Below are 17925 nucleotides of genomic sequence, written 5' to 3' on the forward strand. Positions count from 1 at the left end.
AGCCTCTGTTGTGCTCTCCTCTTTATAACTATGTGTTATTGGAGACTGGGGGGGGGGCATGTCTCAGCAGGAGAGGGAGGCACCCTGGATTCTTCAGCAGCCCCTGGATTCTTCAGCAGCCCCTTGCGCCTCATTCCTCAGGTGAAAAGAGGGACGTTTCTCACTCCCTCACCCCAACTGATCCTCCTCAGCCCCCCATTGTTTGTCCCCCACCACAGAGCATGTCCAATCAGAAGAAGGACGAGTGCCATCACCAGTACACCAATGGGATCCAGCACATACACCCTCCACCGTTATGAAAAAACCCCTTAATCCTGATTTTATTTTATTTTATTCTCTGGTAGATTAGACATGGACACACAAAGCATTTTTTTAATAAAAAAAAATCAAGATCCCTTGCTCTCTGCTCCACTTCTCTCTGCCCCCGTCCCAAGGCGGCCTTGCCCTCTGCCCTCAGAGCGGCTGCTCCACACCAGGCTTGGCCTTGGCGGCTGCAGCTTCTCCTCCTCCTTGCCTGCTGTCCAGCAGCTGCTATGAGCTGCCCAAGGGAGGGAGCTGGCAGCAGCAGGACGGGAGGGGAAAACAGGGACATTCCAGGATCAAATCAGAAGCTGGGATGGCTTTCATAATTCCAGGACTGTCCCTGGAAAATCAGGACAGTTGGAGGGTATGGGAATGGTGAAAACCAAATACATCCTGCTAGCATGGTGTCTTTGTTGTATATCTCCCCACAGCTTCTATCAAAATATGCAGCACAACGTTGGAGGAATTTGAGGAAACAGAAGGGATCTGCTGACAGACCTTTGGAGGCTTTATGCTTTTCTTTTCTGTGCTCACCTGCACAGAAGCCATTTAAGCTGTTGACCTGGCTTAACTTGTATCTGAAACACAGTGGTAAACATGTGAGTTGTATTTCCTTCTTTAAAAATAAACAAAATAGAGGCACTATCCCTGTACTCAAACAGCCTCTCTCTTTCCTTAATAAATCCCTATCCCTATTTTTTTATAGTGTGCACAAATAAGCCAGTCAAGTGTGCTTCACTTCCATTTATTCTCTATAACCACAGCTCAGTACTTTGTATACAGAAGGTCCCAGGATCAATCTCCAGCATGTTCAGCTAAAGTTCAGGCGGCAGGTGATGTGAAGGTGCTCTGCCTGAGACCGTGGAGAGATGCTGCCTTTCCGAATGGACAGTAGTGAGCTGGATGGAGAAATGGGCTGATCTGCTATAAGGCAGCTTCCTATGTTGCGTCTAAGAGACTGAGCAATAAGATTTTGGCATTTTTTTCAGGAGTGTGGTGAAGTCTCATATGGGGCAAGATTAAACACTGTTTTCATGTACGATGCTACTGGTAAGAATTTTATATTGCCTTATGCCAGTGAAAAATGGGCAAGGTGTTTACTGTAATGGAAGAAGACATTGTGCAATTTATTTGTCTATGTGTTTCATTTATAGTGGGGGTGGGGAACCTTTTTTCAGACTGGGGGACACATTCCCATCTGAAAAACCTTCCAGGGGCCAAATTGCAGTGATGGGTGTGGCCAGAGGCAAAAATTAGCAAAACAACCAATGGAAACCTTACCTTTATACACTGGGCTAGTTTCTTCTCTCTCCCCCCACCTCTTTCACACCCACACCCACACACACCCTCCACCCAGGGAACCAAGAAGAAGAAGAAGAAGAAGAAGAAGAAGAAGAAGAAGAAGAAGAAGAGGAGGAGGAAGAAGAGTTTGGATTTCTCACTACCCAAAGGAGTCTCAAAGCGGCTAACATTCTCCTTTCCCTTCCTCCCCCACAACAAACACACTGTGAGGTGAGTGGGGCTGAGAGACTTCAGAGAAGTGTGACTGGCCCAAGGTCACCCAGCAGCTGCATGTGGAGGAGCAGGGAAGCAAACCCTGTTCACCAGATTACAAGACTACCACTCTTAATCACTACACCACACTGGCTCTCAAGAGTTGTTATCAGACTTCAAGGATGCACTACAAAAACATGTGAAGGCATGAAGTAGGGCTGGTGATGTGTGTGTTCTGGCAAGAGTCCCAAGAGTCAGATGACAAGGCCTGGATGATACATTTGGCCCCTGGACCTGAGGTTTCACATCCCTATTTTACAGACACAAAATATATCACCAGGGGCTTAAAAGCCTTCAGTCCTCCTAATAGTCAAATATCAGTCATGTGGTTTTTCTGCCCAGAGACACATGGAAGAGACCTCTTTGCCTTTCCTATACTATTGGATTAATACTGGCTGAGTGGTAGACATCTGATTGACCAGGGAACAGGAGATTAACAGAACTGTGTGTACGAGCCTCCGTAAATTCATGGAAGTATAAAATGCGCTGGAACAGAAAAGAGTTTGTGGTTACTAGTCATGATGGCTAACTTCTGCTTCCAGTATCAGGGGCATGATGACTTTCGAATATCTGTTGCTAGGAGTCACAAATATGCAGACCCTCCAAGTGTGTCTATTTTCTGGGAACAGTCCTGGATTTACAGAAGTCATCTTGGTTTCTCGCTTTCCCTTAAAGGTAAAGGTAAAGGGACCCCTGACCATTGGGTCCAGTCGTGGTCAACTCTGGGGTTGCGGTGCCCATCTCGCTTTATTGGCCGAGGGAACCGGCATACAGTTTCCGGGTCATGTGGCCAGCATGACTATGCCATTTCTGGTGAACCAGGGCAGCACACGGAAACGCCGTTTACCTTCCCACAGGAGCGGTACCTATTTATCTACTTGCACTTTGATGTGCTTTTGAACTGCTAGGTTGGCAGGAGCAGGGACTGAGCAACGGGAGCTCACCCCATCGTGGGGATTTGAACCGCCGACCTTCTGATCGGCAAGTCCTAGACTCTGTGGTTTAACCCACAGCACCACCCACGTCCCTTAGGACGTCCCTATTTTCATCAGATAAATGTTGGAGGGTGTGTAGTTATGCGACCCACGAATCAAGGAGATAAGTACCGTAACTATATAACCTTTTGAAGACATCTGAAGGCAGTCTTGTACAGGGGAGTTTTTTAATGTTTGATGTTTAATTATGTTTTTATATATATTGGAAGCCACCCCTAGAACTGTTATCTATGGTCCCATAATCTCTTTCCAGTAATCTCTAGCCAATGCTAGTTCAGATACCACCCACTTATACAGTGGTACCTTGGTTGTCAAACTTAATCCATTCAGGAGTCTGTTTGACTCCCAGAACAGTTCGAAAACCAAGGTGTGGCTTCCGATTGGCTGCAGAAGCTTCTTGCACTCAATTAGAAGCTGCGTCGGACGTTCGGCTTCCAAAAAACATTCACTAACCAGAACACTCACTTCTGGGTTTGCGGCACTTGGGAGCCAAAACGTCCGAGTACCAAGGCGTTCAACAACCAAAGCACGACTGTTGCAGATGACTTGGTTTTAACATTACAGGAGCCAGAATCTAGTACAAAAAGAGTTTTAGAACTGATTCATGAGTTTGGTCGGGTGGCGGGATTCAAGTTGAATAAGCAAAAAACTAAAGTTTTGGGGAAAAACTTGACACCTGTAGAAACAGATGGGTTTCGGAAGGAAACAGAACTAAGCGTGGTTAAAAAAGTGAAATACCTAGGGGTTAATTTGTCTTCCAAAAACTTGAATTTATTTAAAGATAATTACGAAAAATGTTGGTCAGAAGTTAAAAAGGATTTAGAAATCTGGTCAAGATTGAAACTTTCCTTGTTGGGTCGAATTGCAGCTATAAAGATGAATGTATTGCCAAAGATGTTGTTTTTGTTTCAAACCCTACAGATTGTGGACAGAGTGGAATGTTTTGGTAAATGGCAGAAGGATATTTCTAAGTTTGTTTGGCAGGGCAAAAAGCCCCAAATAAAATTTAAAATACTAACTGGTGCAAAAGAAAGAGGGGGGTTTGCCCTGCCAGACTTAAGGCTATATTACGAAGCTGCAGCCTTCTGCTGGATGAAGGATTGGTTACTATTAGAGAACACTGATGTCCTAGATCTGGAAGGGTTTAATAATTCCCTAGGATGGCATGCATATTTGTGGTACGACAAGGTAAAGACTCATAAAATGTTCAAAAACCACATTGTCAGAAAAGCAATATTTATGGTCTGGACAAAATACAAAGACTTACTAGAAAGTAAGACCCCGAGGTGGCCAAGGCTCGAAAAAAACCCAATATGGAGGCCGGTTGGCCGAAATATGGGGAAATAATAGAAAAAATTGGAGACAATTGGAGGTTGCAGAGCTATGAAAAACTAAAGAATAAGGTGCAAGATTGGTTTCATTATGCTCAAATTCAAGAGGTTTTTAAGTTGGACAAAAAAACAGGATTCCATGTGGAAAAATCGAAACTAGAGACAGAACTGTTAGAACCAAAGACTAAGGTACTTTCGAGAATGTATAACTTGCTGCTTAAATGGAACACCCAGGATGAGACAGTCAAATCAGCCATGATAAAATGGGCTCAGGACATTGGGTACAACATTATGTTTGATGACTGGGAAAGGTTATGGACCACCGGTATGAAATTCACGGCATGTAATGCCTTGAAAGAAAATATTATGAAAATGATATACAGGTGGTACATGACCCCAGTCAAGCTTGCTAAGATATATCATTTGTCTGATAATAAATGTTGGAAATGTAAGGAGGCTGAAGGGACATTCTTTCACCTCTGGTGGACCTGTCCAAAAGTGAAGGCCTTCTGGGAAATGATCTATAATGAGTTAAAAAAGGTGTTTAAGTACACCTTTCCTAAGAAACCAGAGGCCTTCCTCCTGGGCATTGTCAGCCAGAAGGTGTCAAAGAAGGATAGAACTTTTTTTATGTACGCAACTACAGCAGCAAGAATTCTTATCGCAAAATACTGGAAGACACAAGATTTACCCACACTGGAAGAGTGGCAGATGCAATTGATGGACTATATGGAACTGGCCGAAATGACTGACAGAATCCGAGATTTGGGAGAAGAAACAACGGAGGAGGATTGGAAAAAATTTAAGGATTATTTACAAAAATTTTATAAGTTATATGAATGTTAAGAATCTGCATGATTTGGAAAATTTAGCTCCAACAACAAGATTTAATGGCATGGGAAATTAAGTTATATTAATGAAAGGACTAATGTTTAAAACAACAATACATTTGTTTTTGAGAAAAAGTAAATTGATAATAAGTATTTTAAACCTAAAATATAAGTATTTGAAAGAACAAAAGAACGCATGAAACAAGGTTATAATTTGCTGATATTTTTATTGTAAAGAACGCAGGGTGAGGGAGACGTGGGGAAGTCCAGTTGGTTATGGAAAAATGTTTTGGATGACTCTTTCTTTCTTTCTTTCTTTCTTTCTCTTTTTTTCTTTTCTGTTATTTCTTCGTATATCTGACTTGGTATCTGTATATGGAAAAAATGCAATAAAAAATATTATAAAAAAAACAACAACAACCAAAGCACGACTGTATGTGGCTAGCATCTTTGTTCTGACGTGCGTAATCCCACAACTACATTTTGTTGCCTATTCATCTGATTTGGAGAGATGTTTTTGGAGCTCCCTACAGTCTGCTTGATATTTCACTTGGTAACTCCACATAGTTTGATCCTTCACTGCTCACCCCTGATTCCAGACAATTAACAAATAAATCCAGTGCAAATCTTTGAGAGACCCCAGTGAATTATTCCCCTCACTGTGAGTTTGTAATAAAATAGTTGACAACTAAAACAGTATTTTCTTTTGTTACATGCGTTCATGTTACAAGAGGGCTATGTATTATGCATTTGTGTCATTTATAATTGTCATAACATTTATGGCTTTCATCCCATACATTGTGAGCCTTGTCTGCAATCAACTTTGTGTTTTAATGTGACCTTGGATCTTTATTGTCTCTCCAAATGGATGCTTCCAGATGGAATGTGTAACATTAATAACCCTGGTAGGCAAATGCCCATATGGTTTTGCTAACTGCCGTTTGCTTACGGGGACATTTGTTTAATGCAAATTAACCTATAAATGAAGATAGATTGGAGTTCTTAGAGATTTGCTGGGAAGTGTTTGTGTCAAGCAAAGGATCGGAGGACTTCATTTCTTCACCAGGTTCCCCCTCCCCTGAAAGGTCATCTCAAACAGAAGACAGAGGATCGTTATCAGCAATTTATTCAATGTAGATTTCAATAAGGCTCAAGGCATTAGTCACAGAAACAGTTACAGTGTCAGCCCTCCAGCAGACAAGGGGGAAATGATTAATTGTCATTTGCCATTTTCCAATGGAAACTTGCTTTCCCTCCTTCATAGAGAAAGGGTAATAGCTTGCCAGTGGCATGGAGACCCAGACTATGTGTACTCTCTGAGATTAAAAAGTAAACCAAAACTCTGTGCCAAGACAACCTGAATTCTGTGTAGACATTATGCAGATTAAGCCAATTAGCATGATTCTTTATTATGCCTAATTAATTCTGCAATGTTTTACTGTCTTGCATAATTTACTCTGTGTTTGCTAGTCATTGGGGAGAAGAGAGGGTAGCGAAACGCATTTAAGGCCCTCCCCTGACCCCTGGAGAAGAGCTGAGATCCGCGGGAAGCAAAGTTCCAAAAGCCTGATACTTTTAATCAAGATTCTCAAGGAAGCTTGTCATCTACAAGTCCTAAAACATCAGTCCATCTGACTGTGGCATGGAAGTCTTGATCATTATACACATCCACTGGGCGCTTCTGCTTTTTACATTTCTCTCCGTTTTCTCCTTAATGTATGTAGGTGGTGCCCACTGAGACTGGTAGAGCAGAAAGCAGGGAGCCCAAACAGGACGCAGATGTCAATGCCAATGGTAGGCAGAGACAACTAATTCTCCTCTCTGCTTAGTCACTATTATTATTATTATTAAAATTTGTTAGCTACATTATCTTGCCCAAGGCAACCCAAAGTAACTTACAACAAGGGGAACACAGAGACTGCAGGGGAGGAAGCTGACAGACAGTGCCATTCCCTGGACTAGATGTAAGGAAGAGGTCAGGCAGGTGGGGGCTGCCTTAGTGTCCCATTTGCCCTGCTGGACCAGCCTCTGTGGTACCTCAGGTTACAGACGCTTCAGGTTACAGACTCCGCTAACCCAGAAATAGTACCTGAGGTTAAGAACTTTGCTTCAGGATGAGAACAGAAATCGTGCTCTGGCGGTGCGGCGGCAGCTGGAGGCTCCATTAGCTAAAGTGGTGCTTCAGGTTAAGAACAGTTTCAGGTTAAGAACGGACCTCCGGAACGAATTAAGTACTTAACCCGAGATACCACTGTATATGGTTTGTACTTGTGCTTCTATTGAGCCTTCTTCCCGAAACTCTTTAAATGAACTTTGGTTATGGACTTCAAGTTTGCTGAAACCAATGTTTTTGTAATCAAAAATTCACATTTGTCTGGTGAATTTTGCCTGAACGTCACCAGCCAGTGCTGGTTCAAGAATCTAAAAAAGGTCAATGCAGATCTCTAGGAAATCACTCACATATCCTTTCTTGTCCTATAATTCTAAAAGTGTCATCCTCAAGTCCTCTTTACCAGTCACTCTTTACTTTGTCCTGTGAGGATCACAAGGGATTATATACTTTTGATTTAATTAAATGTATCTAAAAAGAGCTTATGAAATATAACCTTCAGCATCTGTGATCCTCCTTTGCACAACTACACTACCAAGTTTTGTCTGTGGCAATTAGCAATTATGGGTTCACTGAGGAGTAAAAAGCTTCATTATGTAAAATAAAATGTGAAACTGGGCAATAATGCAGGAAATTAATAATGCCCAGAAGATGTTAAAGGTAAATATAATTGTAATGCAAACATATTGCCTTTAAATATTGGCTTTTACATGACAGCTGCTCTCTGAGCTCATGCTTTCCTCTTATTAACAACAGTAATTTACAGCCGGCAGGTTTTGTTTAAGCACACAATGGAAATTGCTGCCATATCCCTATTGTCCCAGTTTCAACTCTATGTTTTCACCTTGTATGGAAAGGACTGTTGACCACCAAGTTGCTTTAACCTATGAGACATATTAACACGACTATGACCCCAATATTGTATCTTTTTTAGACAAGGCACCAGGCAAGAGAAATATATCACCGTAATTACAGCCTTCCCTGCATCAGGAACAGCTGTTATTTACTTTCTTGATATCCACATTTCCTTATTCAAACAAGCAAACTTTACAGTACACTGACTCTGGCTGCTTCAAATCAGCTGCCTTGAGCTGATCCCCATAGATTGCAACTGCTGTTACTAGGACTAGCGCAACAGCACAGGCTACCCAGGTCAGCAGCAACATACATTTAGGGGTGTCGAAGAAAGAACATGGCGCTAGAGAATTGTGCCCCAGGATCCCCTGCCCTCTGATAGGCCTGTGTCCATTCAGTGGTGTGTGATTTCCGAGTTTTGGCCCAGCAATAAAGGATTCTGGGAGCGTAGCTCTTGGGTCGCACAGGGCAGACATGAGAGAGTAATGTGCCTTGGACAAGTCCTGCTGGTTCAGGAGCTTCTTGGGACCTCCCTTGCATTGGGCTCTACAGATATTAATGAACAACAATTCCCATCATCCTTGACCATTGGCCATTTTTGCCAAGGCTGGAGGGAACTGTCATTCAGCCGCCTTTGGAGAGACATAGGTTAGTGACCCCCATGTTTTAGATGGTCAATTCTTAGCTCAGAAATTTATCTTCAAGATTTTGATAGGATAGCCCCCTATACTAGAATATTAACTTTGAACTTGTGCCAATTATGCAAAAACCTATGACAGCTTTGACACTGGATCCCCTTCTATACCTACTCTGCTTTCTGATTCCCCCGTCACCACCAACCGAACAGACTTGTGCACCTAAGTGCTCTGAGATTGTGTGCTAGGAAAATAGTTCATCCATTCAGGGCTTTGGATATTGGATACAGTCAAAAGCATATGCAAGGTGATAGTTTGCAATAGGAAATCAGCTGTTGGGGGAAGGTGGGAACAAGGCTCTGTTGGATTTTCTCTTTCCCTTTCTTTCCCTGAAACATATCAACTTTCACACTTCATTCCATGTTGCATTGAGGATTTTGTACTCTTAATGCTGCACAAATCTTAGTTTGTACATGTGCACATTGCAACCAAAATGGATTCTATAAATCCTATCCCCACCCCATTTCTGACTGTAATTTCACATCAGTGAAATTCACAGAGTTCAATTTTGGATGTCATTATATAGCAAGCATATGGCAAGTCAGGTATTTATGCCCCATCCCTTCCTGAGTTTGCCTCCAGATCTGAACTGACCTTGCTCATCCCAGCCTATATTAGAAGCTCTATGAGCACATGAAGCCTGGAGATGGATTGGAAAAACACAGAAAAGTCGGCCTTTATACAGAAAGGACAAAGATAAAGAGAATAGTGTCTGATGAATGAGTAGCAAGCATGGAATAGGAATGGTTAACTGACAGCAGCACTATCATGTGGTCAATCTTGGCCCATTCAATTTCAAAAGCTATCAAAGTGATAGTGAGAGTGCCCTTTTTGCAACATGATCCAACTATTGTCAATTAAGTTATACCTGTTTTACTTGTTCTTTGCAATCAGTTACCATGAATAAAGAACACCTGCTGTGGGTAGACAGCTTAGATAGCCATCATACATGTGCGTGAATGTATGTGTTTGTACATAGGGGAGTTATCCCTTCCTTAGCCAGAGACAGATGAAAGTCTACTAAACCCTTGCTGTCCTTTCCATAACCTTCCATTATCTCATCTGTAATAAACTTGCTACTTTCTCCCTCAACTTCCTGTTTTCTGTGTGCTCATATTCTCCAATGACATTGTCACACTGGGTTCAGAAAAGGGAATCGTTGTAAGTAACTTCCAAATGATCTAAAGTAAGATTGAAAAACATTTGCTTTTGAATCCACTACCTTTTCTATCTATAAATGAGATCCAAAACACGTGCGCCGCCTTGCCCCTATGATTGAGGGGACCCACGCCACGTGATGTCGGCATGCCATGCACACACGACGTGGGGCGTGCTGACATGCTGTGTGGACACCCCATAGCTTGCGTGCCGGATGCAAGGACACTCTGCAGCTTGCATGCACGCCCGCCATAGAACTTTTAAGGGCCCCAACCCCTTCACTGAAAATTTTTGAGAGGCCAAAGCCTCCCAGGCCCCCCTACTTGGCACCCCTGATGCAAAACAAGGGTTGTAGTTTTAAAACAATTAGCATTTAAAATTTCAAGGCATTTTGCCAAAATTCAAAATATCATCAAAAATTATGCACATTCAATTATGATTGGGAAGACTGTCAACTTATATTATATGACTGGTCTATCTTATCTCAAAGATTACCTCAGAATGTATTTTATTTGCCAATATTTATATATTGCTTAATAAGCAGTTATTAAGTATTTCTGGCTGAATGCAATGTCTTAAATGGAAGAAGAGGGATACAGTGGTACCTTGGGTTACAGACACTTCAGGTTACAGACTCCGCTAACCCAGAAATAGTACCTCAGTTTAAGAACTTTGCTTCAGGATGAGAACAGAAATCGTGCTCCGGTGGCGCGGCAGCAGCAGGAGGCCCCATTAGCTAAAGTGCAACCTCAGGTTAAGAACAGTTTCAGGTTAAGAACAGACCTCCGGAACGAATTAAGTTCTTAACCCGAGGTACCACTGTATTCTGAAGGCAGCCCTGTATAGGGAAGCTTTTTAAGTTTTAATGTGGCGCTGTGGTCTAAACCACAGGGCCTAGGACTTGCTGATCAGAAGGTTGGTGGTTTGAATCCCCGCGATGGGATGAGTTCCCGTTGCTCAGTCCCTGCTCCTGCCAACCTAGCAGTTCGAAAGCACGTCAAAGTGCAAGTAGATAAATAGGTACTGCTCCGGCGGGAAGGTAAACGGTGTTTCCGTGCACTGCTCTGGTTCACCAGAAGCAGCTTAGTCATGCTGGCCACATGACCCGGAAGCTGTACGCCGGCTCCCTCGGCCAATAAAGCAAGATGGGCGCCGTAACCCCAGAGTCAGCCACGACTGGACCTAATGGTCAGGGGTCCCTTTACCTCTACCTATGTTTTCCAAGGCAAAACCATTTTTCTTATCCAGTTTATACAATTCGTTAATCTGGTGGTAATGTAGCCAATTTAGCTTATCTTTAATTTGCTCAAATAGTCTTAATTTATAGCCTTCCTCTTCCTCTATTAATAAGTCATAATATCTCAACCATTTGGTATCCATATTTAATTTTTTCTGGGCCTTTGCCTCCATTGGTGAAAGCCATCTGGGCGTCTTTCTTTCTAAAAGGTCTTTGTATTTTATCCAAACATTATACAACAATTTCCTAATTATATGATTTTTAAATGCTTTATGGGCTTTTACTTTATCATACCACAAATACGCATGCCAACCAAACACATTATCAAATCCCTCCAAATCTAGTAAATCTGTATCGTCTAATTTCATCCATTCTTTAATCCAACAAAGTGCGGCAGCTTCAAAATAGATTTTTAAGTCTGGCAGAGAGAATCTCCCTCTTTCTTTGGAATCCGTAAGTAATTTGTATTTAATTCTGGGTTTCCTCCTCTGCCAGATAAATCTAGAAAGAGCTTTTTGCCATTCTTTAAAACATTTCACATTGTCTATAATTGGGAGGGGTTGAAACAAAAAAAGCATCTTTGGCAGCACATTCATCTTAATCACAGAAATCCGGCCCATTAATGACTATTTTAAGTTAGACCACACCTCTAAATCTCTTTTAATTTCATTCCATATTTTCTCATAGTTATCCTTATACAAATTCAATTTTTTCCCAGACAGGTTCACCCCCAGATTATTATTATTATTATTATTCTTTGGTGATCACTTGTAGCTGAGTAAGACTGTCTTCCATAAACACAGTTTTAACAATGAGTCCGTAAGTGACTGTGGGGGCTAATTCTGGATATACACATCCTTCTACAGTGGGGACATTGGTTTCTGGGTGGGAGTTGATCACGATGAGGGTTTGTCAAGTGTGGCTTCCTCTTAACACACTTCTCCCTTTCGCCCTGAGGTCGAGCGTATTCAAAGCCCATGACACCTTTGGTAAAATAGTTGTTGTTGTTGTAATCCCAGCTTCTCATAAAAGTTCCCCACAGTGAATAAAAGAACCGGAGGGGGGGGACCTTAATATCTGATTATTGACATTTTTATCCATTTACTAAAGCTTCTCCCTACCCCAAGTGTAATTTGCAGGATTAAAGGCAGTTGGAATATTACTGCAGGAAAGGTTGAAACCACTGAGATTAACAGGTTGCCTTCAATCCATGACAAATTCCCAATTTGCCTTACAGTGACAATTCCTCTTGAGAGGTTGATGAAACTGAACCTATGCTGGGCCGTTATGCTCCTGAGATAGTATTAGAATAAATTTATATGAGATATTTGCATAGCTTCCTACTTTACCAAGTAGATTTCCTCAAGGAATTCCATACAAGATGGTGATACAATATGCGGATGATATCCAGCTCCAGCTCTCCTTCAAATCAGAACCAGTGAAGGTGGTGAAGGTCCTGTGTGAGTGTCCGGAGGCGGTTGGAGGATGGATGGTGGCTAACAGATTGAGGTTGAATTCTGACAAGACAGAAGTACTGTTTTGGTGGGACAGGAGGCGGGCAGGTGTGGAGGATTCCCTGGTCCTGAATGGGGTAACTGTGCCCCTGAAGGACCAGGTGCGCAGCCTGGGAGTCATTTTGGACTCACAGCTGTCCATGGAGGCACAGGTCAATTCTGTGTCCAGGGCAGCTGTTTACCAGCTCCATCTGGTTTGCAGGCTGAGACTCTCTCTGCCCGTGGGCTGTCTTGCCAGAGTGGTGCATGCTCTAGTTATCTCTCGCTTGGATTACTGCAATGCGCTCTATGTGGGGCTACCTTTGAAGGTGACCTGGAAACTACAACTAATCCAGAATGCGACAACTAGACTGGTGACTGGGAGCGGCCACTAAGACCACATAACACCGGTCTTGAAAGATCTACATTGGCTCCCAGTACGTTTCTGAGCGCAATTCAAAGTGTTGGTGCTGACCTTTAAAGCCCTAAACGGCCTTGGTCCAGTATACATAGCTGTCAACTTTTCCCTTTTCTTGCGAGGAATCCTATTCGGAATAAGGGAATTTCCCTTTAAAAAAGGGAAACTTTGACAGCTATGCCAGTATACCTGAAGGAGCGTCTCCATCCCCACCGTTCTGCCCAGACACTGAGGTCCAGCGCCGAGGGCCTTCTGGCGGTTCCCTCACTGTGAGAAGCCAAGTTACAGGGAACCAGGCAGAGGGCCTTCTCGGTGGTGGCACCTGTCCTGTGGAACATCCTCCCACCAGATGTCAAAGAGAAGAACAACTACAAGACTTTTAGAAGACATCTGAAGGCAGCCCTGTTTAGAGAAGCTTTTAATGTTTAACAGACCACTGTATTTTAATATTTTGTTGGAGGCTGCCCAGAGTGGCTGGGGAGACCCAGCCAGATGAACAGGGTACAAATAATAAATTATTAGAAGCCCTTGATGGCCTGGGATCAAGCTACCTTAGAGATCGTCTTTCCCTGATTGAGTCCCTGGGGCAGTTGAGAACTTCTAATCTGTTCTCATTTGCTGTGATTAGGTGCATACCCCTCAACTGTCCTGATTAAATCGGGACATCCAGTTTTGGGTGTGATCTTGCATGAAAGAACAGTGCCCAAGCACATAAGTTTTGGTGTGCCATGATATCACGTGGGTCACATGACTTGCACAGGAGCACGGCCTCAGAAGATGTGTCCCCTGGTTTTCCATCGGGATATGTTGGAGGGCATTTAGGTGAGGTAAAAACATCAAGACCTAAGAGCATGGGTTTTGCTGCAGTTGCTCTGAATTACACCTTTATAGAGGCCGGAGAGGACATTCCACAAGGGCTTCAATGCCCACCTTTCCCAAGCAGCTTTGGGGACTGTTCTGAAATCACATTTTATTGTTGTTGTTTTTGCTGAATTTGCTGCTTCATTGTAGTATGTTTGTTGTTATCTTGAGTCTGGGAAAGGCAGCTTATAAGAAGGCTGCAATCCTATACACATGTACACATTGAATTCAGAGGGTCTTACTTCTGAGTAGATATGTACTGTATAGGCTTGCACTGCAAACAAACAAAAATAATCACACCCACCGACCCCTGAGTATATTGTAGAGTGTAAACCAGGCCTGCACAAGACTTGGAGCACTTTGAGAGAATAAAAATGGCCACTGGCACTGTAAAATAAGTTGCAGGAATGCTGGAGAGAGTTGCTCCACAATCCCTGAAATCCTTCGCTATCCTCCAGAGGCAAAAGAGGGAAGGTTATTTTAGCACCATCCCCTCCCCCAATCTGGGCTGAACTTCCAGGGTTTCAAAGTTGTGACCCAGGGCAGAGCATGCAGAAAGTCCAGGCTCAGTTCAAGGGATAGTGAGGTAGATTTGGGAGAGACTTCTGATCTGAAACCCTGGAGAGACATTCAGTCAGAGTAGATGACACAGAGTTATGGTCTGAAGGCAGTTTCCTACATTCTTAATAGTGCAATTGTAATTGCAACATACAGTATACGTACATTGGCCCAAATGGTTTATTTACAAAGTTTCTGAATGGGAGGAATGAGGTAGCCGCTTATAAAGTTTAAGAATAAATTATGAAGTTGGAAACATAGGATCAAAGTGCCCCGTCTCTAGTGATGACTTCCCAACCTTTGCATTTCTACAATCCTCCTATAGTCATATTATATAGTTAGGGTTAAATGCTGTTTGGAATGGGTGATTTAAATGACCAACTTATTTATTACGAAGGGATCACAGATGGAATCTTCTCCCGCTGCCTGTAATCGTATTCTCTCTAACAATGGCATAGCTTGGAGAATTAACTGTTTACTACTTCAAGACATTCAAAAAGGTAATGAATGTACAAACACCGAAGGAAAGAGCACTCTGGCGATGTGGCTCATGATAGAAAATTCAAACAATATTAGACTCTGAAAGTCAACATTAGACACACTTCTACTAAGGACCTACAAACAAACAGAGTTCCTCTGTACACACATTAACAAACAGAACTCAAACAATGATGGCGGCTTTCACCTTTCCAGTGCCTCCAGCTCTGGCTTGACTGCTCTCAGGACTCTGGCTTTCAGCGTTCGTGATGCTGAGTGCAAAACATGAAGGCTTTGTGGCCAAGCCCCCTTACTTCCTCTTCAGTATTAGTATGCCAAATTAATACCAGAGTCACAGATCCGAGATTAGCTAAATAATGAATTAGTAAACCACGGCTGAAGACTTAGCAGGCTGAACACTAGATGTTTGCAATATCCTATACAGTGGTACCTTGGGTTACATATGCTTCAGGTTACATACGCTTCAGGTTACAGACTCCTCTAACCCAGAAATAGTACCTCGGGTTAATAACTTTGCTTTAGGATGAGAACAGAAATCATGCTCCGGTGGCGTGGCAGCAGCGAGAGGCCCCATTAGCTAAAGTGGTACCTCAGGTTAAGAACAGTTTCAGAGTTTCAGGTTAAGAACGGACCTCTGGAATGAATTAAGTACTTAACCCGAGCAGTGGCGTAGCGTGGGGGGTGCAGAGGGGGCGGGCTGCACCGGGCGCAACATCTGGGGGTTAGGGTTAGTGGGCGCAAATCCACGGGTTAGGGGGCGCAAATTACTTGCCTTGCCCCCGGGTGCTGACAACCCACGCTACGCCACTGAACCCGAGGTACCACTGTACTGTACAGTTGACTTGCAACTTACACATGTTTAACTTGTACAAATTCAGCTTTATGTGTTTGGCTGAATTAAAAATAAAAAGTGGGGGGGGGGAGTGCCTGGGGATAAAGGAACTATTGGCACCCCCCCACACACACACATTCTTGGGAGAACATTTGGAGGTGCAGGGAGAGTGTGATTTGACTTTATGTGATTTTGGCTTTAAGCTCTTTCTTTGGTGTCTTCTCTTCCCCCCTCCCCTAGATCAGCCCCTCCCCCCATGAGAGTCAGAGAGAAGGCAAACAGAGACTCACTTCGGAGCCTTGAAAAGTACATAGAGGTGAAAGAGAAGATCTGGAAGAGCACCACTCTACCAACTTCCCCTCTGTGTATCTTTCAAGGGATACAAAGGTGGCCCCCCCTCACCATCTCATGACCGAGGGGACAGTGAGCCAGAAGCTTTGTGGGTGCCAGAGGAAGACCTCAAGGTCACCATTGTGCCCACAAGCACCATACACCAGGGACCACAGCATCAGATCATCATATCGGTGACCATAGACAGGATGTTCCATGATCAGAACAAATGAGTACAGTGGTACCTTGGGTTACATACGCTTCAGGTTACATTTGCTTCAGTTTACAGACTCCGCTAACCCAGAAATAGTACCTCAGGTTAAGAACTTTGCTTCAGGATGAGAACAGAAATCGTGCTCTGGTGACGTGGCGGAAGCAGGAGGCCCCATTAGCTAAAGTGGTGCTTCAGGTTAAGAACAGTTTCAGGTTAAGAACAGACCTCCGGAACGAATTAAGTACTTAACCCAAGGTACCTCTGTAAAATGTTTCCCCCCCCAACATAGATCGCCCTTGTTCTCCTGATGATGGTTGAGAACTGGGAAATATCCTCACAGCTGCTGAATAGGAGCCTGAAATCTCTTTCAAATCAAAGAAACGGGGCAGTCTCCCAATAAAGGAGGTCCTAATTGTTAATTGGCACAGGGCCTCTTTGAGTGAGATTGTCAATAACACACAACACAGTCAAATCCAGGACTGATGCTGCTCTGCCGTCTCTGATAAGGCAGCAGTCTTCCCTGGGATCAAGGTATTAAGGTTTAGGTTATTTGTATTGATTTTATGTGCTGCCATGCTGTGTCACTCATGCTCATATTTGTGGTTCACAAATTCCTCCTTTAAATGTCACAGCCATTTCATCTCCTTTTGCCATCAATACTGCAAACGGCAGGGTCTGTTTATTAACCCCCAGCAGCCGCATTCTTGTCAACAGCTTCATACACATGTATTCACCAAGCAAACACTATGCTTATATTTTTAAATTGAGTATGTTTGTGTGTATACATGTATAGCTAGCACTCTCTCTCTCTCTCTCTCTATATATATATATATCCATAATGAAACATAGCAAAGGTAGAATCCACTGAGAAATTCTCCCGTGCTACAACCGTACTACACCCATTCATTTTGGTGCGGCTTCCTCAACAGAACATTCTGCTAGATTGAGCCCATAATTGTCAGTTTTCTTACTTTCTTTTACAGACCTATCTTACACTAGCGAAAAGAAAAGAAAAGAAAAGAAAAACGATGATGTGGGAAGGTCTGATCTTAGAGCACCACATATACAAATAGGAAAGGGGAAAGAAAACACCCAGTTACAAGGCGGACGCTTCTGGTAAGGTTTTGGGGGGAGGGGCTCCCCCATTTCAGCTCTCTGTGCAGCCCAGACAACTCCCACCGGTCAGAGACCCACCCCCGAGGCAAGATGAAGAAGTCATGGACCTGGGGCAGAAGGTGGCCAACCCCCCCCCCCGAGCGCATGCCGTTTTGCTTTCAGCTCCCACCCAGGGCCAGTGGACTGTGGGCCGTGACTGTCTTTTCTCCTCAGATGGGAGCAGCCCTTCTTCTTGCTGCCTCCTTTATGCCTAGAAGAATTCCAGGGTGGGCCGGTGCTTCTTCAAAACTTTCCTTAAAATTCATCATTTCCGTGCCTTTGTGCAACCTTACTGAAGCCTACATACATATGATTATATTTATTCTCATTTACATTTTGCCTCTCCCTCCCTTCTGAAGTTTGTATTGTAAGCTCCTTGGGGCAGGGAGACTTTTGTGTGTGTGTGCTTTTATTACTCTGTAACAGACCATGCACATTGATGTACAAACCCAAAATGGGCATAATCCAGTCAAAATTAAGCCAATTAACTCACTCACT

General features: G+C 43.3%; 1 long non-coding RNA gene across 1 annotated transcript in view; it reads left to right on the forward strand.

Moving 5' to 3' along the window:
- Positions 1–17377, forward strand: part of LOC309538873 — an 80898-nt gene extending 63521 nt beyond the window's left edge. Inside the window, exon 5 of the long non-coding RNA XR_014222428.1 lies at positions 17256–17377. This is a non-coding gene — a long non-coding RNA (uncharacterized lncRNA). The remainder of the gene's footprint in view (positions 1–17255) is intronic.
- Positions 17378–17925: the final 548 nt, after the last annotated feature.

Source organism: Podarcis vaucheri (assembly GCF_965113315.1).
Source record: "Podarcis vaucheri genome assembly, chromosome: 8".
NCBI classification, from domain to species: Eukaryota; Metazoa; Chordata; class Lepidosauria; order Squamata; family Lacertidae; genus Podarcis; species Podarcis vaucheri.